Source organism: Panthera leo, chromosome A3, assembly GCF_018350215.1.
Source record: "Panthera leo isolate Ple1 chromosome A3, P.leo_Ple1_pat1.1, whole genome shotgun sequence".
Classification (NCBI taxonomy): Eukaryota; Metazoa; Chordata; class Mammalia; order Carnivora; family Felidae; genus Panthera; species Panthera leo.
Window position 1 is genome coordinate 61,300,626 of NC_056681.1, and position 25,501 is coordinate 61,326,126.

At 45.9% G+C, this 25,501-nt stretch overlaps 1 protein-coding gene and 1 non-coding gene across 10 annotated transcripts in view; one reads left to right on the plus strand and one right to left on the minus strand.

Annotated features, from left to right (window-relative positions):
- Nucleotides 1-25,501, minus strand: part of INPP4A (inositol polyphosphate-4-phosphatase type I A) — a 156,202-nt gene that overhangs the window by 91,092 nt on the left and 39,609 nt on the right. The gene's annotated exons all lie outside the window — the stretch shown is intronic.
- LOC122216695 lies at nt 10,422-10,525 on the plus strand. The gene has a single exon (XR_006201051.1). It is a non-coding gene; the product is annotated as a U6 spliceosomal RNA (small nuclear RNA).

Sequence of the window (25,501 nt, forward strand, 5' to 3'; positions counted from 1 at the left end):
CCTGCTGCTCCCCACCCCTCCCTTTCCTGGCAGGGGTGCCTCATGTGCTAGAAGCACGGAGCCTCTTTCTCAGTGAGAATCAACCCAGTGTTGATTGAATCCTCTCACTCCCAAGCACCAGCCTTCACGTGTCACTTGACTGCCATGGAGGCTTACCAGAGTAGCACAAGCAAAGATAGTGGGCGCACTGCACTAAGCAAAGCATTGTAGTCCATTGTTAAGAGCTGCCTCTTTATTACCGGAGACAATGCACGCCAGTGTCAGTGCCTTCTTCTCTCTCCTAGAAATGTCCATGGTGTTGACAAGTCTCATGTCTTGCTCCATTGTCAACTCGGCCACTCGAAGCCCTCACATAATTAACTGAAAGTTCGCCTATATGTTGGCCAGGAAGGCCTCTCAGGAGTGCCAGAGAAATTTCCAAATAGGTGCGTAAAAGGACTGGATCCAGTATCTATCAACAATCACTGTCAGTGTAGACATGCAGTTCCCGGAGGACCAACAGCCAAAGAGATGAGGGCAACAGCTTCCCTGTGACCTGTGGGTCAGCTTATCTCCACGTGAGGCTCCATAAAGGACCTATCAGCCAATGAAGGCAGGTATCACCTCAGACCCAGATGCCCCTGCCCCCAAGGCGCTTACTCAGAGCCTGGTTCCAGAAGATGCAGCTAAAAGAGAACTCTCTGGCTCCTCGAGGGCTGGGTGTGCCCTATTCACTGCCTGAGACTGTTCTTTCTCTTCCCTTTTCTTTTTCTACCCAAACCCAAGGCTGTAAGGTCTGGCCTGGTGCCTACTTCCACCCCTCCCCCAACCAGAGCTGGCCACCTGGAAGCTGGGCCCTGACTTCTTTCAGCCAACAGGGCAGATGCCACCCCCAGACTCTGCTTCTCTCCCCTCTCTCCTTTGGGAGGGGGTCGGTCCTTTCAGACAAGGGGATGTGGGAGTGAGTGTGATCACGCTGCTCAAGGCTCCTCAGTATCACAGAGCAAAGAGGGTGTGCCTTCCCAGGGGCCGTGGCTTACACCCCAGCTACAGCAACTCCCTTTCCCTTGCCCTGACAGTGTTTCCATTCCATCCCCCCAGTCCTTGGGGTTCAGTGAAGAGGCTATCATGGGGAAGGAAGGTTCTGGGTACTCCTGCTATCATGGCCAAAACACCACACTTACCAGCCGGGACGCTTGTACTGCAGCCTGGAAAACCCAATTCAGATGAGTTCAAGCAGAGAGGCATTTGTCATAAAGGTTCAGGGTTGACTTATAAAACTTGAACGGAAATATGGCTGAGCTGGCCCAAAGACCCCAATGTCAGCAGCACAGACAACTCTTCTCGGCTCTCCTCTGCTAACCCATGCCATTCTCCTCCTCCCTGCAAATGAACCTATGCTCATGGTGGTGTCAAGGCAGCTGACAGCCCCCCAACTCTACTCTCCAGGTCTAGCCACTGAAGGGGTCAAATGCATGCACTCTCTCCCAGTCTCCACTCCGGCTCACTCTGGGGAAGGCAATCCAAGGATCTAGCTTGTCCAGGTATCCCTGGGCTGGAGGCTGGGGTCACAATGTAGCATGAGTGCTCCTATGAGACCCAGTAAGTTTGGCGGGAGAGAACCCCACAAAGGGGCTTGGGGGAGGATGGAGAGAACCCTTACAACTCATCACAACTTTTAGGAACCAAATGGAGAGGCCCTATAGCAAGTGTTCCTCAACCTTTAAAAAGTCAAAGGGGCACGTGGGTGGCTCAGTTGGTTGAGCGTCTGACTTCAGCTCAGGTCATGATCTCACGGTTCGTGAGTCTGAGCCCCATGTCAGGCTCTGTGCTGACAGCTCAGAGCCTGGAGGCTGCTTCGAATTCTGTGACTCCCTCTCTCTCTGTTCCTCCCCTGCTCACACACTCCCTCTCTCTCTCTCAAAAATAAACATTAAAAAAAAAAAGTCAAAGAACTCCCACTGGTTTTTTTTTTTGTTGCTGTTTTTTTTTTTAACATTTTTATTTTTGAAAGACAGAAAGAGACAGAGCCTGAGCAGGAGGAGGCGAAGAGAGAGAGGAAGACACAGAATCCGAAGCAGGCTCCAGGCTCTGAGCTGTCAGCATACAGCCCGACATGGGGCTGGAACTCATGAACAGTGAGATCATGACCTGAGCCAAAGTAGGACGCTTAACCTACTGAGCCACCTAGGCGCCCCCAAAGAACTCCCACTGTTAAGTAAATATTTTTTTATATTGTTTAAAATAGAGAACATAAACATAAAATTGGGTATAAACTCTTTCTTCTTAGAGCTCTTCAACTACTATAAAACCAAAAGAGATCTATAAATTATCTACAGCAAGACCTCCACAAAAATGAACTCACATTTATATTAATGTAACGTGGCAGATGGGGACAACGCACAGAAACCATTACACAAACATAACCCTGACTGACTCCAGAAGGCCTCTCTTGCCACACTCTCCACTCCACCCTTGCCTGGACTGAGTCAGAAATGCCCGCAAAGGCCACTCAGTCCACCCAGCAGCCATGTGGTAATAATAACAGACACTGCTCTCCAGAAACATGAGTTGCAGAGCAGGGCAGAGGAGCGTAGATGTGGTGACACTTCCCTGGACTGTGAGCAAGGACTCTCTGGGTTCTGGACAGCAGGACATGTTGTTTTGCTCTTGTGCATGACATCAAGAGAGTTATGGGGAAAAACAAGTACAAAACACAGCTTGATGGCTCGCTGTGTAAAAATGCAAGACTGAAGAAGCTGGTCACCTTCTTTGAGTCTCCACAGTGGAGAGCTCCCGCTATGGGCCACGGAAGGTGGCCAACAAGATGGTGGCTGCAACACTTCCCTGTGTGAAGAGAGAGCACCGTCTGTCTTCCCTCCCTTCAGTCGGTTCACAGCGTTATGCTCCTCCAGGACTTAGTCAGTATCTGCTGCCTACTGGAGTTTCTCACCATGTGGGAGAAGGTCACGAGAGGAGACCAAGAACTGCTCAGTCCAAGATGCCTTCTGGCTGCTCACCTGCCTCATCTGGCATCCAAGGAAAGAAACACCTTGTCCAGAGATTCAGGTAGAAAAGCTCACAGGCAGAGGTGTGAGCAAGAGCAACAATTCCACTACCAAGTTCCTCCCATGCCCCCTGGTTCCCGCAGTCCTCACACCTCACTGCCAAGGGGGCTGTCTGAAAGATGGGAGCCGGCAGATGACTGACTGAGCGGGGCTTCTTCAAGGTCATGAGCCCCAGAGCAAAGTCAGGACTAAAGTCAGCCCTTGCTCCTCCTGCATTCTTTCCAACACTTGAAACAGCACGCAGGGCACACTAATTCAAACTCCAACCAGATGCAGGTAAAAGGCACAGTCTTTTCCCTTGGCAAGTTCCTCATTTTTAAGCACTTTCACACATATATTATTTTATAATGTTTCCTAGAACATTACTTTCTTCCCTCCATCCCTTTTCAGGACCCAGGACCCTGGAAGAAAACACTTCAGATCCAAGACATGCTAACCAATCTTTCCCTGTCCGTCCCCACCCACAGTCTTTACAAGGCCCTCTGGTCACAGTCTCTCCTCCAGCCTTCATGTTAAGCAACACAACAGACCAGAGAGGAAATGGACCTTCCTAGAGAAGGCAAAAGAGAGAACTTCAGGATGTGGGTGACTTCTTTTTTTGCATCATTCATGTTTGATTTCCTTTTCAAAGCTGAAATTAAGCTCCTTGGGAGAAAAATAGTGTCAATATTTTGTCAAAATATTTCAATATAAATTTTTAAAAATATAAATCTCGGGGGGAGGGATTAAAATTAAAAAACACAAAGCTTTGTGAACAGGGTAAAAAGACAAAACCTAGCCAACAATACCAACAAATACTAAAGTAAAAAAAATATACATATGTAATGCTCTGTATCTTGATGGTGGAGAAAGGACTTATATAAATATTGCACAGAAGTATGTTTCAGAAGAAAAGTAGAATGGGAACCCCCGAACCAGCAAGTCACGACTCAAGACCTAGTTTCTGTAGTGACACGTTAACCTGATTAGCAGGGGTTCCTCTGCTCTTTTTGTAGGACTACTGTGGCTTTATTGCCATTTCCTCCTCTTTACCGTTCCCAACAGGTTTTATTTATTCACTGTAGAATATCCTGGTTGAGCAAGTGTAGAATATCCTGGTTGAGCAAGCACCTGGTACGTCAAGGTGCTTTGGCAAATAGTTGCTGTGCTGTCCCCAGCTCACACTGGTGACACACACTCCACGATTCAAGAATAAAACACGCATCCTTCCTCTCCTTACAAAAACTCCCACACCCTCTGTGAGGCTTGTCAGCGGAAGCAGTGCAGGGAAAGTGAATCAGCTCACCACCCAGACAGTGGCTGGAGACATACAAATGGCAGGCTGAACGTGGGGAAATGCAGGCCTTGAACAAGGTTAGCCTCCTTGGAAGATACTACAGTCCCAAAGAGTTGCCGGTAATTTTGGCAAACCTAACAAACAAAGTGTACTTTTGGAAGGGAAGCTGGGCACACATACCAGCTCCCAGAGGGGTTAGTGAGATCCAGGCCTGATGTTGCCTGGGCCTTTTCAGAACAAGAAGCTCTATGATCTGATTTATGCCAGGTCAGGGAGCAACCATGAAGCCAGGCTTTGGTTTTGTTTAACGAGAACCAAATATCCAGGCAACTTTCAAAACTCCTTGCTAACACTAATGGAGTTTTGGGAAAACAGAGGAAGATCCAACCTATGGGGTTAATCCAAATAAGATGGCCTCAGGTTTACTTCAAATCCTGGTATCTGTGCACCTGCACCACAACATGCAGTTTCCAATCCAGCCCCACCTGCAGCACCCCAGTGCCCCTGTCTTGCTCCTGCTGAACCCCTCACCAGCCTCACTCCAGCACCTCTAGCAGCATGGTACATGGGGCCTAATGAGGCGCTTACTTACAGGCTCACTCCAAATACACTATTTCCTTCTCGACCATTGACAGAGCAGGATTGACAATAATTTGAAAGTTCCAATGTGTCTCAGATGACTGGAGTTGGGTGGATTCAGTTTATTTTCATAATCACTAAAAAAGCATGTTTTCTAATTCAGAAGTGTAAGGTTGGGCTTCACAAGAGAATGTAAAGTTTTCAGAGCAGCCATAAAATTCCATAAAGGGCTATAAATATGAAGCAACGACCACAGATCAATGAAATTCTGGGAAGACAAAGTTATTTCTGGAACATGGCAATAAGCCAGGAGACTGAGGATGCCCAAGGCCTCCAAGTGGGCAGCACCGATGAAGCTGGTTTTAGCTTCTGCACCAACAAACCAAAATTATTGAGAGAGGTCTCAGTCTTGGAAATAAAGTGGGTCACACATTCTGTAAGCCTTACCATATATAAATCTCTGGCAAAGTGGTATATTATCAGCTTACTTTAGCTACAGAAGAGGAATATTGTTTTAACCAATCATGTTGGGTGGAACACATAGAAAAGACTCTGAAAAGACTTCCGTGCTCCATATTTTTACATAAAAATAAAAAGCAAGCAGTCCTGATTTTTATATGAGACTTCTCTGGAGAGAAGATTTCATAGCTTTAGCTACCCACTTGAGTTATTTGGTTGTTTTGGGTTTTCTTGGTTGTTGTGGGGATTTTTTTTTTTGTTTTTTGAGAGAACGTGTGTGTGTGTTTCTCTGAGGATGTGATATGATAGGATTGAGACAGGGAAACGAGCTCTCTAACCAACCAGTTGGAAGTCAGTCTGTCACGAAAGAGAGACTTTTCAAGGCACCTGGGCAGCTCAGTTAAGCATCCAACTCTTGATTTCAGCTCAGGTCATGATCTCATGGTTCATGGGTTCAAGCCCTGTGTTAAGCTCTGCGATTGCAGTGTGGAGCCTGCTTGGGATTAATTCTCTCTCTCTCTCTCTCAAAATATACAAAACTTAAAAAAAAAAAAAAAGAAAAGAAAGAGAGAGACAGACCTTTCTTTCACATATTTCTCCCACGTGTCTGTACAAGGAGGAGAGGGCATCACCAAAGCTGGAGAAGTCGGGATCTCTCCCCAGTATTGCCTACCAGTCAGCAGAGGTGGAGCAGGGTTCCAGGGTTCCTCCACTAATCAGTTTCCTCTTCACAGGTAGCCCCTAAAAGTGTGGTCTGGAGTGTCTGGCTGAACAGGCCAAAGAGAACCCTCCCATGGCAGCTGGGTCACAGCTCTTACTGCAAAGCTGAGAGTGGCAGGAATGATGAAAACCCAAGAAAAGTAATTTTAAAAACAGAACCACAAACGGTGACTCTAGGACCCAGGCATTTCTTCAGGCAGTGTTCAAAGCAGGTTGAGTGAGCTCTGCTGGGCAGGGAAAGGAGCCTATGGACACTCAGGGTCCTCATGCTAAACAGCAACACCTGCCATGGCACGTCTTCCCAACTACCAGCGAAGAAAACAGCGGGGGAGAGGACAGAGGTGTTTCTGTGCTCAGCTGGCAAGCCTGGCCCTCCAATGGCCTGCAACACCCTCTGACAGGAGACTGTGGGAGCCTGCAATCTGGAACTGCAGTTGTTCGTTCATTCATTCATTCAACAGGTGCAAAGCCACGCACTTAGAGGGGACACACAGGTGAGTCCGAAGTGACCCCTACTGCAAAGAGCCAACAGTGTAACAAAGGAGTAAGACATTCAGGTAAGACAAAATGAAACGCATGCCCTAGGCTGTGAGAGACGTAAGTCAGATACAGAGAGGTGATCCAGACACAGTGTGGACAGATCTGACTTTAAAAGGCACAAGCACACTCAAGGACAAATTAATTCAGGGATCAGGGAGGCCCAGCATGCTAAGGGACAGAGAGAACAGACTGGAGAGCCAGGACTGGGTCAATTCCAGGGAGCCACTGATACTAGACCACAGCACTGGGCTTCAGCTACTAGGCTGAAGAACTCACTAGAATTCTAATTGTTCAAATAAATTGGAAGAGTCTCAGTACTTTCTTGAACTCTCCTGGGCTTCTGAAAACAAACCTCTTGCTTACTTTGTACAAACCAGGGCAGGCCTGGTAAGGCTGGGCCAAGATGGCACCTGCACAGAACAGATGGACAACATCTACAACCAACACTTGAAAAACAACTCTCCTGTCCTGGCAGGTCTCCAAGGGGTTCCAAAGGTCACTCTGTCATCACAACAATTAAACCTAAAGCCAGGACACACTCACTAGCTCGAAGGAAGCACTATTCAGTTCTGAAAATAAAATAAAACCCAACAACATCAACAACCACAAAAGGAGCTAACACCACTTGATAACTGAAGAGGCCAAGCAATTCAAGTCTGTAAGCAAACACCTGACACCAGGGCCATGTTTCTTGCCTTTCAGCGGGCTGCCCCAGATGACCTCACTCTAAGCTCTGTAGTTGAGAGACTGCTCAACAACGTTGCCAGCAACATCTTCCCTTCTTCTGTGGCCTTTTTCCAGAAAGATTTCTAAGTTGGTTGCGCTTCTGTTTAGAAAGAGAATGCTAACCAGTTGGGCACCTATGTAATAATAAGGAAGACGTCATATGGTACTTTTGCCATTATTTTTCTCCAAAATTTGCAGCTAAGTTCTGAAATGTAGAGAACACACTGAGAACAAAGGCCCCCATAAGATATCTCCCTGTCATATATCATATGTAAAATTACCATCACCAAGAGCAGTGACAATGAAAACTAATTAAAATCTCTACTTGTGCTTTCACATTTTTTTTTAAACATTCTTGGCAGTTAAGTAATAGATCAGGAAAAATTTGCCTTCAAACTTTACTTCTAGAACTGCTCCTATCTCCCACTAGAAGAAATTTGTAGAAAAACTATAAACTGGAAGCTAGCATGTAGCAGATACATCTTCCAAGCCACTTCAAACCCCCTTGCCAGGCGGCTTCAGGCCCTGTCTCCTTCACTGGAGGCCAGAGTGCTGACAAGAGAGCCAGGGTGGGAGGCCTCCACCAGATGGAATCTTCTCATCTGGAGAATTAAGCCAGCCCCAGAGAGGTACCACCTAACACTTCCAGGACTATTATCCAGGCCCATCACTAGGGTTCAGTGAGGACTAGGCTCTTAAAGGGGCCAGATGCAGGTGTGAACATATCTCTTTTTTTTTTTTTTTTTTTTTTTTTTTTCAGAATACTGTGCAGGAAGGAAGCAGGCACTGATATATGAAGACAACTAACGTCTTGGGTCAGTTCAGAGACACCCTGCACTGGGCCAGAGCTCTCCCAGCACTGCTCAGCTAACAGTGTCAGATGCATCAGTATACTTATTGGCTACAAATAAGGGGCAGAGAAATGTCACTGAAACACAACTGATGAAGACTCAGATCCCTTGGGCACCTGGGTGGCCCATGACTTCGGCTCAGGTCATGATCTTATGGTTCGTGGGTTCAAGCCCCACGTCGGGCTCTGTGCTGACAGCTCAGAACCTGGAGCCTGTTTCAGATTCTGTGTCTCCCTCTCTCTCTGCTCCTCCTCCATTCACAATCTGTCTCTCTCTCTCAAAAATAAATAAACATTAAAAAATTAAAAAAAAAAAAAAAGAATCAGAGCCTTTGGGCTCTTGGTCTGTTTTGGGTTTTAATTCAGCTATTAGGTCTTAGGATCACAGACTCTGGCACCCCACAGCTGGATGTGGCCTTTCCTCCCCATCCCTTACCCCCAGTCTACTATCCTACAGTGATAGAGTGTTCAAGATGGTCTGAATTGTGTTTATTCTGCTCTGTCATTTGCTCCTCCCAACAAAGCCTGCCTCAGCCAGAGGGAGTCCTTATTCCCCATCTCTGTGGACAAACAGCAAGGCTGGGGCAGACAACAGGACTCTGCTTTCCACTCTGGTCATCTCGCAAAGTTAGCACAGATACTGCAGTGCTTCCCAAATGGCAGGCACACTGAGGTCATGACTTCTATTGTGACCTTGTACTGGTGTCCAAAGATTTTTCCTTAAGTAAATTGTTTAACTTAATTTCCTGCATGTAATATTTGAACTAAATATTTAAGTGTGTGCGTGTATGTATATATGTACACACACACACACACACACACACACACACCAAATTTATTCAGATATAAAGCTTGCATCCATCCCTCCAGGGGCAGACATGGCCCCTTCAGGCCATGGGGCCTCAAGCAGAGTGAATGGAACACAGCATCCCATCTCCAACACTACCACCAACCAGCTTTTTCACTGTGGGAAGGCTGGACTCTAAACCCATGTCCTCTGTCATTAAGCTGGGGAGACAGCCCCACCTTAGAGGTTTGTTGCAAATCTTGATTAAGAAAGCGTGTGTGTGAAGGCTTTGTAGACCACAAGGTACTAAGTAAAATTTAAGTGACACAAAGACTGGCTAAGGGTCAAATGAGACACAAAGGGAAAAATGCTTTGAAGAGGCAGCAGTCAGGGGGCACCTGGGTGGCTCAGTTGGTTAAGTGTCTGACTTCAGCTCAGGTCATGATTTCATGGTTCATAAGTTCAAGCCCCACGCTGGGCTCTGTGCTGACAGCTCAGAGCCTGGATCCCGCTTCGGATTCTGTATCTTCCTCTCTCTCTGTTCCTCCCCTACTCTCACTCTGTCTCGCTCTTTCAAAAATAACTCAAGAATTAAAAAAATAAATTAAAAAAATTTAAAAAGAAAGAAAAAAAAGGCAGCAGTCAGGATTTTAATCTTTTTTTTTTAAATTTTTTTTTTTTCAACGTTTTTTTATTTATTATTTTTGGGACAGAGAGAGACAGAGCATGAACGGGGAAGGGGCAGAGAGAGAGGGAGACACAGAATCGGAAACAGGCTCCAGGCTCCGAACCATCAGCCCGGAGCCTGACGCGGGGCTCGAACTCACGGACCGCGAGATCGTGACCTGGCTGAAGTCGGACGCTTAACCGACTGCGCCACCCAGGCGCCCCATGGATTTTAATCTTTAAATGACACATTCCATCTGGAGAATGATACAGCCTGAGGTGGTGAGCAGTAGTGAGGCATCCCCTAAGGAACTAGATCTGGGCCTGCCAAGGGCATCTCTTGTGACACACCACTGGGCCCACTGTAGACACAGTGATGTTCTGCTAGGTGCCAGACCCAAGCTACATTCAAGCCAAAGACTGAGGTGGGCAGGCTGTCACCCTCACCCTCCACCTGATCCCTGAAACTCATCAACCTGGCCGAGAAACTTCCTGCTTCTCTAGGATGGAGAATCTTCCCCTACTGTCCTTGGAAGATCACAAGGGCACAATTAAAAGGCTGTGTGGAGACGGGGGTATATGAGAATTGTCTCTACTTTCTGTTCTACTTTGCTATGAATCTAAAACTGCTCTAAAAAACAAAGCCTATTAAAAAAAAAAAAAAAAAAAAAAAAGACTTCCTGACACTAATTTGGACAGGGTTAGCTGCCCTGTCCTAGATGGTCTAGGAAAAACAGGGAAAAATAAGTCATAAGAATGCCTACCAACAGTGCTCTCTTTGGCACTGCATGTACTAAAATTGGAACAACACAAGAAGATTAGCACGGCCCCTGTACAAGGATGCCACGCAATGTCATGCAGCGTTTGATATTTTTTAAAAAAGAATGCCTACAAACATACCAGTAGTTAAGCCTTTTAAGGCATAAGTTCTAGAGTTCTGTAGGCATCAGACTTCTTGGAGCAACATTCTGAAAAGCCTGGAAATTTCAAGTAAAGTCAAATAAATATAGCACTCTGTAGATCTTAAACAAGGCTGGATGAGAGGATTAAACCATGTACCCGGGAAAGGTTTGCACAGAGAAACTGCAAAGCAGTTCTAAAAATACCAACATGATTATCCACCATCACTGTTTTAGGGGGAAAAACAGGGAAGGGATCACAATCCAATCTAAGCCTGGCATTTCTGGGAGAACAGCCGTATCACTGTGCATACAACCAGACCCTCAGTCCCCTTCTGGCAGGGTGATAACCACCACTCAAATGGCTTTTGTCACCCAGCTGTCATTAAATAGATCCGAAAGAAGACAAAGAGAAAACAATCTCCAAAACTGCCTTCTTGTTTGTAGTGATCTTGCATGCCTACACGTTTGTAATTTTGAGTGGGACTGCTTTCCCGGCTCCTCAGTGGGGCAGAACGCGGCAGTCATGCTGGTGGGTATCAAGAAAGAACAATTAAATAGGTTTATTAGTCTGATCCAGCTGCCGTAACAAAACACCACAGCCTGGGTGACTTAAACAACAGGTATCGGTCTTCTCACAGTTCTGGAGACCAGAAGTCCAAAATTACGGGGCTAGCAGGTAGGTTCCTCCTGAGGCCTCTCTCCACGGTATGCAGATGGCCACCCTCTTGCCGTGTCCCCACATGGCCTTTAATCTGTATGCCCCTCCCTGGTGTCTCTTCCTCGTCTAAGGACACCAGGTGCATTGGATTAGGGCCCTGCCCTTATGACCTCATTTAACCTTAATTGCCCCTTTAGAGAGACTCTGTCCAAATACAGTCACATTGGGGGGTCAGGACTTCAACATGAATGCAGGGAGGAACAGTTTAGTCCATAACAACACGCCTTACAGATTGTACCTGTCATCCTCTAATCTACTGCAACCAGCATGTGGGGTGGTGGATGCCGCCAGTAAGAGGTCAAGGATGAGAGGTGGCAAAGCAACTTTCTGCTTGCACAGGTGCACTGCTCTCACAATGAGGCAGAGAACCCAAATCCCCTCTCTCCCCTCCCCACATCTGACCTGCTGCGATGGGGCTGGGGGTGCCTGTGGCCAAGCACACACCAGTCACTACCTCACCGAGTGCTCAGGGTGACCTTTTAACATTTGAGATCCAGTGTCAGAGACAGAAAAGTGACCAGTTCAAGGCTACAACTCAGACAGTACCAGAGCCAGGACATACCAATCCTGCCTAAACTCTAGGCCCCAAGCTTCTCCCTCACTCCATCTTTACAACCTCCAGGTCAGGACTGGACATGTTCTGAATGCAACATTTAAAATCCACCTTTGACAAAAAGACCCTGAATGAACCAGAGCCAGATGAGGGCTCTATCCAGAGAAGGCCGACAATGTTTCTCTTCACGCAGAATTAAAGCAAGCCAAACTCGAATGTTTAGTTTACGCCTGGATAACAAAAACCATCTGAAGGTGGTAAGAACATAGATGTCTGTCTTTTTTGTTGTTTCCTCATTTACTTCTCTCCTTTGCATTAAGCGATAATATTTTCTAGTGTAACCTTTAATTACCTTATCCACACTATTCCAGTGAGACACAGAAACATTCCTCCTATATAGCTCTATTCTCTTTGTTCAATTATTTCTACACATATCTATACATGCTAGAAATCCAAAAATATAGTGTTACTATTTCTTTACATAGCTTCGTGTTTTTAAAGAAGCTTAGAGAAGGAAAGCAAGTATACATTTACAGAGTCTGTTCTATTAACCTTATTATTTCTGGTTCTCTTCATTCTGTCCTATGGATTCAAGTTACCTAATGCAGTATAATTTCCCTCCTCCAATAAGGCTTTGCTTCCATTACCTCCTTTATGCTGTTACTGCCAAATACATTACTTTTCTAAATGTTACAGGCCCAAGAACATAAATGTATGCATATCATTTAATAAAATTGCTTTTTAAATCAGTTCAAAGAAGAAAGGGGGAGAAATACACATTCACCCTGCCTTTTAAATTTTTTTTAATGTTTATTTTTATTTTTTGAGAGAGAGAGAGAGTCAGAGAAAGAGGGGGACACAGAACCCAAAGCAGGCTCCAGGCTCTGAGCTGTCAGCACAGAGCCCGACATGGGGCTCGAACCCACGAACCATGAGATCATGACCCAAGCTGAAGTTGGACACTTAACCGACTGAGCCACCCAGGTGCCCCTACACTGCCTTTTATAATCGTATGATAACCTATGCTGTTGGCGCTCTTGGTTTCCTCATATGGATTTGAATAATCGTCTGTGGTCATTTGCTTTCAGCAACAACTTTCTTTAAACATCCTATAAGGCAGGTCTGCTGACGATAAATTGTTCTTAATTTTAGAATCTCTTTCTTTCACTTTTATTACTGAGAGAGAGTTTTGCTGGACATAAGATCCTTGGTTAGTGGATTTTTTTTCTTTTCAGGACTTTGACTAAGCCATCCCACTGCCTTCTCCATCCCACATCCACTGTTTCTATGAGAGGTCAGCAGCTAATATTACTGGGATTCGTTGGTACAATTTGAGTCATTTTTCTCTTGCTGCTTTCAAGACTTTCTCTTTCAACGTTCTTTGATGTGCGTAGATGTGGACTTCTTTGTATTTATACTATTGGAGTTTATTGTGTTTCTTAAATGTGTAGATTGTCTTTCAACAAATTTGGGAAGTTTTCAGCCATTCTTTCTTTTCTTTTCTTTTTTTCTTTTTTCTTTTTTTTGTCCCTTTCTCCTCACCTTCTGGTACTTGTATTAGATGGATGTTGGTGTGTTTAATGACATCCTAAATTTCTCTGAGGCTCTGTTTTCTTCATTTTTTCTCTCTGTCATTTGAAATGCATAACCTCTATCACTCTATCTTTAAGCTTATTAATTCTATCTTCTGCTAGTTAACATCCAGTGCTGTGGCCTTCTAGTGAATTCTTCACACCAGCTATTACTGTTCAACTCCAGAATTTCCATTTAGTTTGGGTTTTTTTGGTGGTGGTGGTGGTGCTGTTTTAGGTAGGCTCCACGCCCAACATGGGGCTTGAATTCATGACCCTGAGATCAAGAGTAGGATGTTCTACTGATTGAGCCAGCCAGGCACCCTAACCATTTGGTTCACTTTTACACTTTCTATCTCTTTATTGATTTATTCCCTAATTGGTCAGACGTTGTCATCATATCAGGTCTTTACCCGTTAAGCATGTTCCTCTAGTTCTTTGAATACATTTATCATGGCTGCTTTGAAGTCTTGGTCTGTTAAACCCAGTATCTCAGCCCTCTCCCACACAGTTTCGGTCACTTTTTAAAAATCCCATCTCAAATTTCTGTTTCTTTGCATATCTTACCTTTTTTTTTTTGAAAGCTGGACCTTTTAAATATATTGTAGCAGTTCTGAATGGTGATCCTCTCCTCCCTGGGGGCTTGTTTTTGTTTATTCTTTCAGTGAGTTGGCTGGACTAATTTAGTGAAGTCCATCCCTGTCCCCCCTCCCCCAGAGGGCTCAGCTTCCAATGGTATTCCCCAGGGGGCCCAGTCTCCCTGGGATGACATGGTTTTTTCAGGACTCTCCTCTTCCCTGGCCTCTTTTAGGCTGCCTGCCTGCCTCTGATGTTATCATACCCAGCTGTTTTTGACAACGATCTGGGGCATCAATTGTTACACAGCCTGATCCAATTAAATGAAGCCTTTGTGAAGGGGTAATTTTTTATGTCCGGGTATGAGGTCTGTTCTGACCCCAAGAGGGTTCTTCCTTGTTGTCTCTTTCCCTGGTTGTCTCTAGCCTAAAGTTTCAACTCTTGCTCTCAGGGAGCTACCAGCCTCCTTAGTTACTTACCACCAAAATCTCTTTGTTTTTTAGAGTATCATTAGGTCTGAACTTCCCCCATGCTCTGGCGTAAATAAATTCAGCACCTTTGGGGAGAGCCCCAGAGCTTTCTCTTCTTATGGACTACCTCGTCCCCTCTTTGGCAAAATTTCTGAGCCACTGCCCTAGAGCTGGGGTAAAGGATAGTGGCCCACTTCTTTCAGAGTGGCACCCTCATTTTATGAACAGAGTGCTGGGTGAGGGCAGTAGCTCTTGATCTTCTAGGCTTGACTCTTCTGGAATTGAGCCTCTGCCCTACAAGTAAACTGGGGTGACAGAGGGCAATTAGGGCCTCAGGATTCTCAGTTTGGTGAAGAGCCTCCACCCTACAAGCAGAGGCTGGCTATATTTGCCTGGAATTTAGCCTGTGCAACATGTAGCTAGAGGGGAATGAGAAATGCTGGCAGCTGCCCCTCTCAGGGAGATGCTGAAGCCCTTGATGGAAACCCAAAGAAGAGGGAGCCACACCTTCTTGGCCACATCCAGCCAAAGGTATGGCTTCTGTCATGCTGACCTGGGCAGGAAAAAGTAGGCCACAGCTCAAGTGCCACGAACTTTTGCTGTTATTACTGTGATTTAGATTTTCCTGAATAAATGTTTCTTCATTTGTTGTATGCCTTTACGGCAACTTCCAGATACTTTAATTGATTTCCTAAAAACAATTTTCATCAATGATTGTTGTTTTGCTGAGGAGCAGGTCTGCAGAACCCCTAATACTATATCATTCTAGAAGTGAATCCTGATAGAATGTGTACTTAATTTCTAACAAAGAACAAAACACTATGTGCAAGCTCCTTTTAGTCTAATATTCCATGTCAGGGAAGCTGACATCAACCAGCAGAACAGGAATTCTACACACTAAGAGGAAACTTCCCTCAGGAGGAACTAGGCCATACCTTTAAAAATACATTATTTTTTTTTAGGGGCGCCTGGGTGGCTCAGTCGGTTAAGCATCCGACTTCGGCTCAGGTCATGATCTCGCAGTCTGTGGGTTCAAGCCCCACGTCGGGCTCTGTGCTGACAGCTCAGATCCTGGAGCCTGTTTCAGATTCTGTGTCTCCCTCTTTCTCTGACCCTCCCCTGTTCACGCTCTCTGTCTCAAAAATAAATAAATGTTAAAAAATTTTTAAAAAAATAAAAATAAAAATACATTATTTTTGAAGGGGCACCTGGGTAGCTCAGTCAGTTAAGCATCCGACTCTTGATTTTGGTTCAGGTCATGATCTCACAGGTGTGTGAGATCGAGCCCCACATGGGGCTCTGAGCTGACAGAGCAGAGCCTGCTTGGGATTCTCTCTCTCACTCTCTCTCTCTGCCCCTCCCCAACTTGTGCATGTGCATGCTCTCTCTCTCTCTTTCTCTCAAAATAAATAAACATTTAAAAAAATAATAACAAAATAAAAATACACTATTTTTGTTAATAACAATAGTCATTTATATGACTTGCTGAGTAGCAAGTCATTTATAAAATGTGAGGAAACACTATCATGCATGGTTGGTGTGTGATCACAAATCAGATCATCAGGAAGCAGATGAACCACGTATATCCCTCACAATAAATACCCCTCAAGTAAACCTCCTCTACACATATGAGGCTCATTTCATTCTGGGCCACTCAGCTGAGAAGGCCAAAAGGGTTCCATTCAACATCTGAAAGAAATGTGGTACTCCTCCCTCCCAAAAAACAACTGGTTTGGGATAATCAGACAGGGGAGAAAGGAAAGTTGCTAGCACATTCTTGGAAATCACCAACTGTTGTCCATTCCCCAAGAGCAGCAGATGGCATTCTGAAAATGAAATTGAGGAGAGGGCTGGGAATGTGACAACACCAGACAACCATCTCCACCTGACGGGCAGGGGGTGGGAGGCAGGATGGCTCCAGTGCTGGCTCTGCCATGCAGGAGCTGAGAACTGGACTGCACCCTGGAACCCTTCCAGCCTCAGATTCCTCATCTATAAAATGGAGCTCCTCAATCACCCACAAAGCCCAAAGTCAGTACTTAGCAAACTGCCATCACTCTGGACAGAGCTCCTCAATAGGCTCTTTTTCCCCTACAGGTCCCTCCAGACAGCAAACTGATGCCAGAAGGTTGTGCTTCCTATACAGGCCGGATGGGCACCCTTTCCAGAGTCAGCCAGTGCCTGGACCTCCCCCAGGACCTGATTGTGCTCACCTTCATGAAGGTACCAATGGAGTCATCCCTAAAGGGCCCCCTGATATCACAGGAATCCAGATACCTGCCCTCACACCCTTCTGAGATTTCCTCCCGGCCAGCTGAGGCAGGAAAGATTCTAGGTGTGAGATGGGAATCAGTGATAAAGGACATAATGTACTGGCTCCCAGAGACAGCATATCAGCAGGGTCTACCCCTTCAGACAATAAGAGAGATGTTCCAGTAGGGAAATCTCTAGCAGCTGCTTCTGGCCAGTGAGATTATCAGCTGGGTGGCAACTTCAAAAAAGCAAACCACACTAGAAAAAAATGTTGTAAAATATACTGTACTCTTCCCACAACACAGATCCAGTCCTGTCCCCTACCTGCATGCCCTGACAGTCCCCTCTGTGGGGCCTCCTTTCCCATCTGCAGTATGGGGATGAAGAGAAACACAACTCAAGTGTGTGACTGTATACAAAGGTGCAGGCTTATCTCTGTATTAAGTGCATTAGGCTTGCTGCTTTTTTTCTGTTGTTCCATCTACCCATTAGGATGGCTTCCCTCTCTTCACCCTCCCTGTCCTTTTAATGTTCTTGTCAACTGAAGTATACTGCTTTTCCCTGGTCCCCCTCCTGAGGGCTTGGAAACCAAACCATCCAGATGACAGCATGTGTGAATGCTTTAAAGAGACTACCCACCACATGAGGGCCATAGGGGCTCACGGGCACTTGGTTTACCTTCTGCTCCCCAGCCCCCGCCCTGCACTGGCTCCATGGTATCTGCTCATGAAACAATTTTGCCTTACATGTTACTGGGCTACTGGGTCAGGGAGCAGCACGCTATCAGGAAGGCAGTTGCTGAAAACAAAGACTTTAACCCAAACTTAAAAAAAAAAAAAAAAATCCACCATCTGACTATGTGACTACTCATACTGTGAAAATCTTCTAGAAATGCACAAAGCTCACCTCCCACTCCTTTTTGGAAATACAATTTGTTTTTGATTAACTGGGTCTCAACTGAAATTAGATACAGATGGAACTTAGTGTTCCTACTATTGTCTGTCTGACACAGTTTGGGTTTTGATTTTTTTTCTCCACCACCATAAAGAAATGAAGCTTCATTTTATTCCCCGCCCCCACTACAATTTTCTTTCATTATGAAGTTAGAGTTTAAATGCTTCTTTGGAAAGTGTTTTATTTTGTTCTAAGCAGAAAGAGTCCACATATTGTAAAATAATAATTTTAGAAAACAAACAAACCCTTCAAGATCTATTGTGAAACCCGAAGGAGCGAATATTTCACCTCAAAGTGTTATCTGGCCAGATTTGTGGCAAGTGTCCCCCCTTCACCTAGCTGTCACCACTGACAGGGCCTCTAGATTCCCACCTCATTGACTGGGAGGCTAGTATAGCCTGTGTGTCACAGGCTAGTATAGTCCTAGTTCCAAACAGAATGCGAGGAAGGAAAGGCTCCCCACAAGGACAATAAAGGCTCAGGACCAAACCAGACCACAAATACCTCTGGAAGTACCTCATATCTAACCAATGAGAATCAAACTCCCTTCCAGAAGCCCCAAGCTCTTCCTCCATGTTTACCATAATACCACAGGCGTGGGGACTTGGGGTACCTCTGTGAGGCCCAACTGAGAAGACCATCATAGGATGGACACAGTCCCTCCCATACAGTGTCTTCATCTTCACATGGGGATCCATACTCCAGAGCCAGGTACTGTCTCTTTTTAGAGATTCCCGTGTGACGAGCAATATGGTCAGGAAAAGGAAACCAGCAGAAAACCTCAGCCCTCAAGAGGACATTCTTGACTTTTTGGGGGTGGCAGCGCTGTTCCTTTTCCCTCCTGCTCCAGTCTAGTCTCCTCCTCCTCCAAAACATGGAGTCTTCCTTCCTTCCTCCCCAAGCCCTTCCCTCCCCCACATCCAACACACCACCAAGTCCTCGTGACACACCCAGAACCGGAGCTCTGCTCACTATCCCCATAGCTCCCACCTCACTTCCAGCCACCACACCTTAGGAGGTCACAAGGAGTTCTGGATGAACTCCATCGTCCTGGGCCTTTCTAGACTGTGCACATCACTCCACAGGCACATGGGTCCTACAAAGATGTTAATTCCAAACAGAGGGAGTGGAAAAGGCAGACGGAATTTGGCAGCTGCACAGGGCGAGGGTGTAAAACCCTACACAAAATTCCATGTCAGCCAAGGACAAAAATTCAAACCAAACAGTTAAAGACGTCCCTACCATCTCCCTCTGGAAACAAGTTACGTGCCCACAGTTATGGCAGGGAGGCGCGTTCCTGTGCATCCTCTCAGCTTCAGGGAGGGGAGCCCCTTCCCCTTTCTTTCTCTGCCAAGAAGAAAACTTTAGAGCCAAATTTCCCTCAGAGCGAGACTGTCAAAGGAGTCAGGCACCTCGGGGTTGCAGCACAGTGTTCCAAAATCTCCAAGATAAAAGATGCTGAACCACTTGGTACGGATGGTGCCAACAGATGGAGTGTAAATGACAGCTCTCATTTGGTGCTTCAGTGAACCAGTGCCCATCAGAGTCATTCAGCATGATAGGGCCCTTTGCCAGCACCGAGGACAACCACAAAGACAGGGAAAGGTTGCAGGCCCGGCCTAGTCCTCAGTGTGTGCCTCCATTCTCCTACACCATACCAATTTTATCCACTAAGCCATCCAAAAGATGATGCCTACATCCCTCTCCCTTGAGGCCCAATATAGCATTTCCAAGTCAACTAGCCACCAGCTGTGGACTCACAACACCCACTGAAGTGTGAGGCCACATTCTCTTCAGAATTGGCTTCTCCTGGATTCTTTCCCTTTGGGGCCCCACCATGCTCAGGAGCTCAGACAGATCTGACACAGCTTTCCAATCATCAACCGAACTGGTCACTCAGTTCTGCCCCCTCTTCCTTTGAGGTTTATCTGCTCTCATCACCCTCTTCTCTAATACCACTGGCATCCCACACAGGACTGAGGCAATAGGCCCATAACTGGCTTCCCAGTGAGGCTGAGAACCAAAACTACATCATGTACACACTCATGCACATGCATATGCACGCACTCACTTAAAGGCAAGGGCCTGGAGTCTTTAGGTCAAGATGTGAGGCTTCTATCTTATAGCTCTCACATCAAGATCCCACAGCACTCCTCACCACACCCAGAGGCAGGAGCTGGCTCCAAGCCCAGCCCCTAGACCTCTTTCTGAACCTCAGCCTCAAGTAGCCCTCTCTTTAAGGAGCTCTGGCTCTGCTTCCTGTTTACCCAGCTCATTGTGTTGGAACTTCTTTTCCATTGGGTTCTTTTCTTAGGTTAGACTTTATTGCTTGTGACCAAGAGTCACTATAAGACTCAGGGAGCAGGAATCATTCATTCAGGACATAGCATCTCCACCATGAACTGGCAAGAAAGTATGTGACTTCAGAGTGAGAGCCTACGCATCATGATAGCACCGCTAAAGTGACAATTTCAAAAACGGAACTCAGAATGAGGGGCACATCAATTTATAACTTTAAGATGGTACGTATAGAGCCCAAGGAGGCAGAGCTGGTCAATGGAGAAGATTTTCAGTTATCCGCTACTAGTATTGCTACTTACATGTTTTGCTTTGGTCATTGTCGTTCAGTTGAGTACACAGGAACTGAAATTATAACACTTTTAGACACTCAGTGCCCATATCCTAGTTTCTAATACCATTCTCCAATAAAAGGGATGAGGGTTCTTTGTAGAAATGGCTGATTCTAGGGCTGGGGCAGGAAAGTAACAAGATGAGCGTGGAGTATCTTGCAGTGTCGAAAAGACGTGTTAAAACAACAACAAAAAACAAAAACCCAGTAAAAAGCCCCATAATAATGGAGTATGTCAAAGGGTCCCAGGAGCCAACTGAAAGAGCTTCCAGCGGCCAAAGCTGGAACAATGTGAGCAATGAAATAATTAAGCTAATACTGACTTATAACCCAAAGTCTAAAATAAATATCCATGAATCCATACTAACATAAATGAATGAGTGAATAAATAAAATTCTTCCCATACTGAAGAATTCCAAATAACTTATGTCCTAACCCTTCAAAGAGGTAAAGCCACTCACTCCTTACCTGTGGGCTGCATATGGCAACTGTCTTCCAGAAAGAATGTTACACAAGAGGTGGGGAGTATACCTTTACAAGGGAGAAACCTGATAAACCTTTCCTGAGCCCGGTGCTCAAGGTCAGCGTCCACAGTGATAAGTCATGTTGACAGTGTGTGCCCTGCTGTGATGTAACCAGAAGGGTACATCATCCTTGTGGCCTTCCCCTCCAAATCCCACATCCCCAACATTACATGAGGAAAACATCAGACAAACCCATGACAAGGGTGGGTTATAAATATCTGGACAGTACTCCTCAAAACTGTCAAGGTCATCATAAGGGAAGTCAAAACTTCTCACAACCAAGAGGATTCTGAGGAATTAAGATAAGTGTAATGTGGTGTCTTGGATAAGGATCTGGGGACAGGAAAAGGACATTAGGTAAAACTAAGGAAATCTAAATAAAGCATGGAGTTTAGTTAATAATAATATATCAATGTCAGTTCATTAGTTGTGACTAATGTACCATGATAACAATGTTATGTAAGATGTTAACAATATGGGAAATGGGTGGGGGCAGGAGATATAGAGGAACTCTGTACTATCTTCCCAACTTTTCTATAAACCTAAGACTATTCTAAAATTTAGAAGTTTATTTAAGAAAATAATCTTAGCTCTGAATCAACTAGGCTTCCCTCCGCCCCCACCTTTTCTTAAAGCAGGAATGGTAACCTATACTTATCTCCCCACAGCACTTAACTACCTCTGGCCTCCTTAGGAGCCAATCACGGCACATTTGGGGGCTTGCTGAGTGTTCACTTCCAGTCTCGCCCATGCCTACTTCCTGCTGTTGGCTGAGGTCACTAATACAATGGCTCCAGGTCAAGGCGGGCAGACTCCTCACACGACAGTTCCCACCGGGCTGAGGCCCTCAGAAGTAGAGCAATCAGACATTTGAGAAGCAGCTGCCTTCCCCTTCATGCAACCCAGCCTTCTAAGAATTGGCTTCTATTCCTAGACTCCTCTGATGTAACTCATCTGCAGGAATCCAGCACATGATCTAAAAGCTCTGTGGTCTGGGCCTAATTCACCCACCCCAGCTGTAGGGCCTCTGGGCAACTCTGGGAAGCCCCTGCCTGGCCTGAGCCAGGTCTCCCTTCTTCTGGCTCCCCTGCAAATCCACCAGTTTCCACCTTTTTAGGCCACTGAGATGCACCACTGCTTGGGTACATAGGCTGATGAGAAATGGAAGGGGTTCCTCTTCCTTGAGGAACTAAGAGCAAGGAAAGGAAAAGGACAGGAAAAAAGCAAGAGAAAGAGAGAAGATGAGAGAACAAGGAAGCGCTGTGCTGGATTAGGAGCAAGATTTTTCAAACTGCCCAGACTTGCAGAGCCCCAGGAGCGTTCATAGCACCTCTGCTGTTTCACAAAGCGTCACTGTCATCACTGTCAACAGGATACGTCGGATTCTTGGACCATCTTGTAAGAGCGCCCACAACGTATGTGTATTTCCATAAAACTTGGCCTAATTCATTACTGAGACTTCGGGAAACAAAATAAAATCAGTCAATGTCATTACAGTTCCCCAGGAAGATACCCGGAAACAGACCAGAAAAAGCTAGAAATTGAGCCTTCTGTTATAGGGAGGAATCAGGAAACACAAACCTGCTGCCAGGGACCCTGGAAAACCACAGTCCACTCCATGGGGCTGTGGCAAATTTCCCATTGAAGGTGGTGATTCAAAACTTCTACAGAGTTCTGTTTCTAATTTAACTTTCTCATCAGGAGGCACCCCTCCCTTCATTTTAATGAAACTTAAATAATTTTTAAGAAGAAGACATCATTTAATTTGGGTGGGTTAGCAAATGGCACATTTTAGTACTTTAGACAAGGTGTTTCCAACAGATTACTATTTTCTCAGTTACAGACTTACCTCAAGATAAGAATATTCTACAATGACAACAGAACTCTGGGTTAACCCATTCAAAGTATGATGAATGAAGAAAGCTCTCAAAAGTCTCACTTAAAAATCAAAATACTCTCAAATTAATAAGATGCTTAAACTCTGAAATCAACAAAATAAAGGAACCCACAGCTGAACTGCCATCACTAGAAGAATGGCAGCAGTGGTCCCTAAGTGACAGCTGGCCCTACAGGTGGGGACAACAAGACAGACGCCAGCTGCCCAGTACCCACGTCATGCCAGGACCCACCCTGGGGGTTTTTGAGGAATCCGACCCTGTAGTCAGCCAAGGAAAGCAAGCACAGGAACGCTAAAAGGAAAAACCACCACAGTTCTCTTACTGCAAGTTTGGAAAGTAAAGGAGGAAATTCCCACTCATAACCACACCTTCACTGCAGTTAGCTCTCCAGTTTTACAGATAAGACCAGTGTGTACAAAAGGTAGAGCAGCCTGCTTTTTCATTTGCGTGTTAGATTGTAAACATATCTCATGCTTGGCCAGGCTGCATGAGGCTCATATATTAAAGACCACATCAACATCTTCATGCACATTCAGTTTTTAACTTAATCTAAAATTATGTCTAGGGCTCTGTCAGTTAAGCATCTGACTCTTGATTTTGGCTCAGGTCAGGATCTCACAGTTTGAGATCAAGCCCCACGTCAGGCTGCACTGACAGAGAGAAGCCTGCTTGGGATTCTCTCTCTCTCTCTCTCTCTCTCTCTCTCTCTCTCTGCCCCTTCCCTGCTCACATGCAGACACTCTCGTTCTCGCTCTCTCTCTCGCTCTCTCTCTCTCTCAAAATAAATAAACATTAAAAAAAAATAGTAATAAAATAAAATATGCCTTACGAAGAAGATATCGTGTGGCTATTTCTTCAGCTCTAAGGCAGCCACCAGCCGGGCAGCAAGGCTATAAAGACCCTGCATGGTGGTGGTGGTGGTGGTGGTGGTGGTGGTGGTGGTGGTGGTGGCGGTGGTGGTGGTGGAGGCAGGGATAGTCTTTGCTGGTGTGAAGGCCAGACCTCTTGGTAGAATGCAGTTACATCCCTTCGGGTCGGGCCTGTGCACAAAGCATCCATGCACAAAGCAGACTCATAGCAGAACTGGAGTGTGCTCCGCCACCATGTGTATGTGTTGGAGGGGTGGGGGTACATTTGCTGCAAGAGTGAGCATGAGAAGACTGGAGCCCCTGCTCTCTGGCAGGATCTCAGGCAAAGCCATTCACTACAGCACTGCCAGTAACGTATTTTATACCATAAATCACAAGATTTAATAGCAGCCTAAATGCCTGTTAGGGACACAGTAAATTATGGTTCAGTCATATGGTAAAATATGGTGAAAAACCGTGTAGAATTTGAAATGGAAATCACTGAGTTTATAACAACTGACAGGTGAAAAAGTAAAATTCTAAGATCTACCAGAATAAATACACAGAAGTGCACATACATACACACATACACACACACACACACACACACACAAAGTGGAAGACGTAAGAAGAAAATATATTAAAATGTTAACACTGGTAATGGTTGTGCCATGATTTTATTGTCTATCTACTGGACCATGTTTTTCTAAACCTTTACAATAAGCATGCAAAATTTTATTAACTGTACCCACATTAGGTGGTTTAGTATCTCCACACTATTTTGAGCCTTCTTGTAGTACCCTACCCTTCCCACGCTGCTCCTGGGGATAATTCTTCCTCCTGCCTCCCAAACTCTGCTGGAAGAGCTCTGCTGAAAAGAGGGGACCTCAAATGCCTAACCCCTCCCCCAATCTTACACAGTGCTTGGCACACATCCCCTCCATCACCCTAGTCACATGGCAAGTTCACACCTCAGACTCTCAGCTCTCAGGGCAGTGATTGGGGCTTGGCCATGCCTGTACTGCAGGGCCAATGGACATAAAGCTCCAGTGAGCCTGGCAGACAAGGAGTAAGGGGGAGCCAAGAGCAGGCTACACAGCAGAAGGGGAGGCGGGGATTCAGAGGGCTGGGTTCCAGGGATGGGCACCCTGGGGGCAGTTTTAGGAATAACCACAGAGAGGGAAGCAGAAGTCCAGAAGTCTAGCTTGGTGATGCTAGACATCCCTGCAGACATAAGAAAAGTAAGGAGGTAACAGGACTTCAGAGGCAGGTGCTGAGTCCTTTCTGGAACCCAGGGTAACCTGAAGTGACAGAGGGCAGTGACTGGAGGTGGAGAGTATGGCACAGTCATGGGTCAAGGAGGAAGGGACTCCCAAGCCCACTTCTGGAAGGAGATGTAGGATGAGCAGAGAAAGAGCCCCCAACTTCATTTCGAGGCCTCTGGCTCTCTAGAGAGAATCATGCATATTTAAGTTTATGTGAGGAGGCAAAGGGGGGAGTGAGGTGGGGAGCAAGAGCTTCTTTATGCAAAAGGAAAGGCTCCCAGCAGATAGTGGGAAGGAAGACTTCACTGAATAAAAACACAGGCCATCTGTCAGACACAGACCATTTGTTCACCCAACCCTGGATGGCCGCACAGCGGAGTGTGTCCCTGTCCCACCGTGAATGGGGACAGAGCAGCTGACAGGAAGGTGGGACAGGCCTGGGAAGAGGGGGGAACAGAGAGCCTGTCTGAGATGCTATCTTTAGGGCAGGGCTCACGAGCCATGTGAGTGACAAGTGTTTAAAGCAGAGACCAAGGGGATGCTCAGTGGCAGACAGAACCTGCCCAAATGAAGCCAACTCTGAAGCAAAGGTGGACCCAAGACCAGCCTGTGCTTTGCCATGGGAATCAGGGCAGGCCCATACCTGCCCCAGCATGCTCCCAGTACAGCAGGGCAGGCAGGATGAGAAAG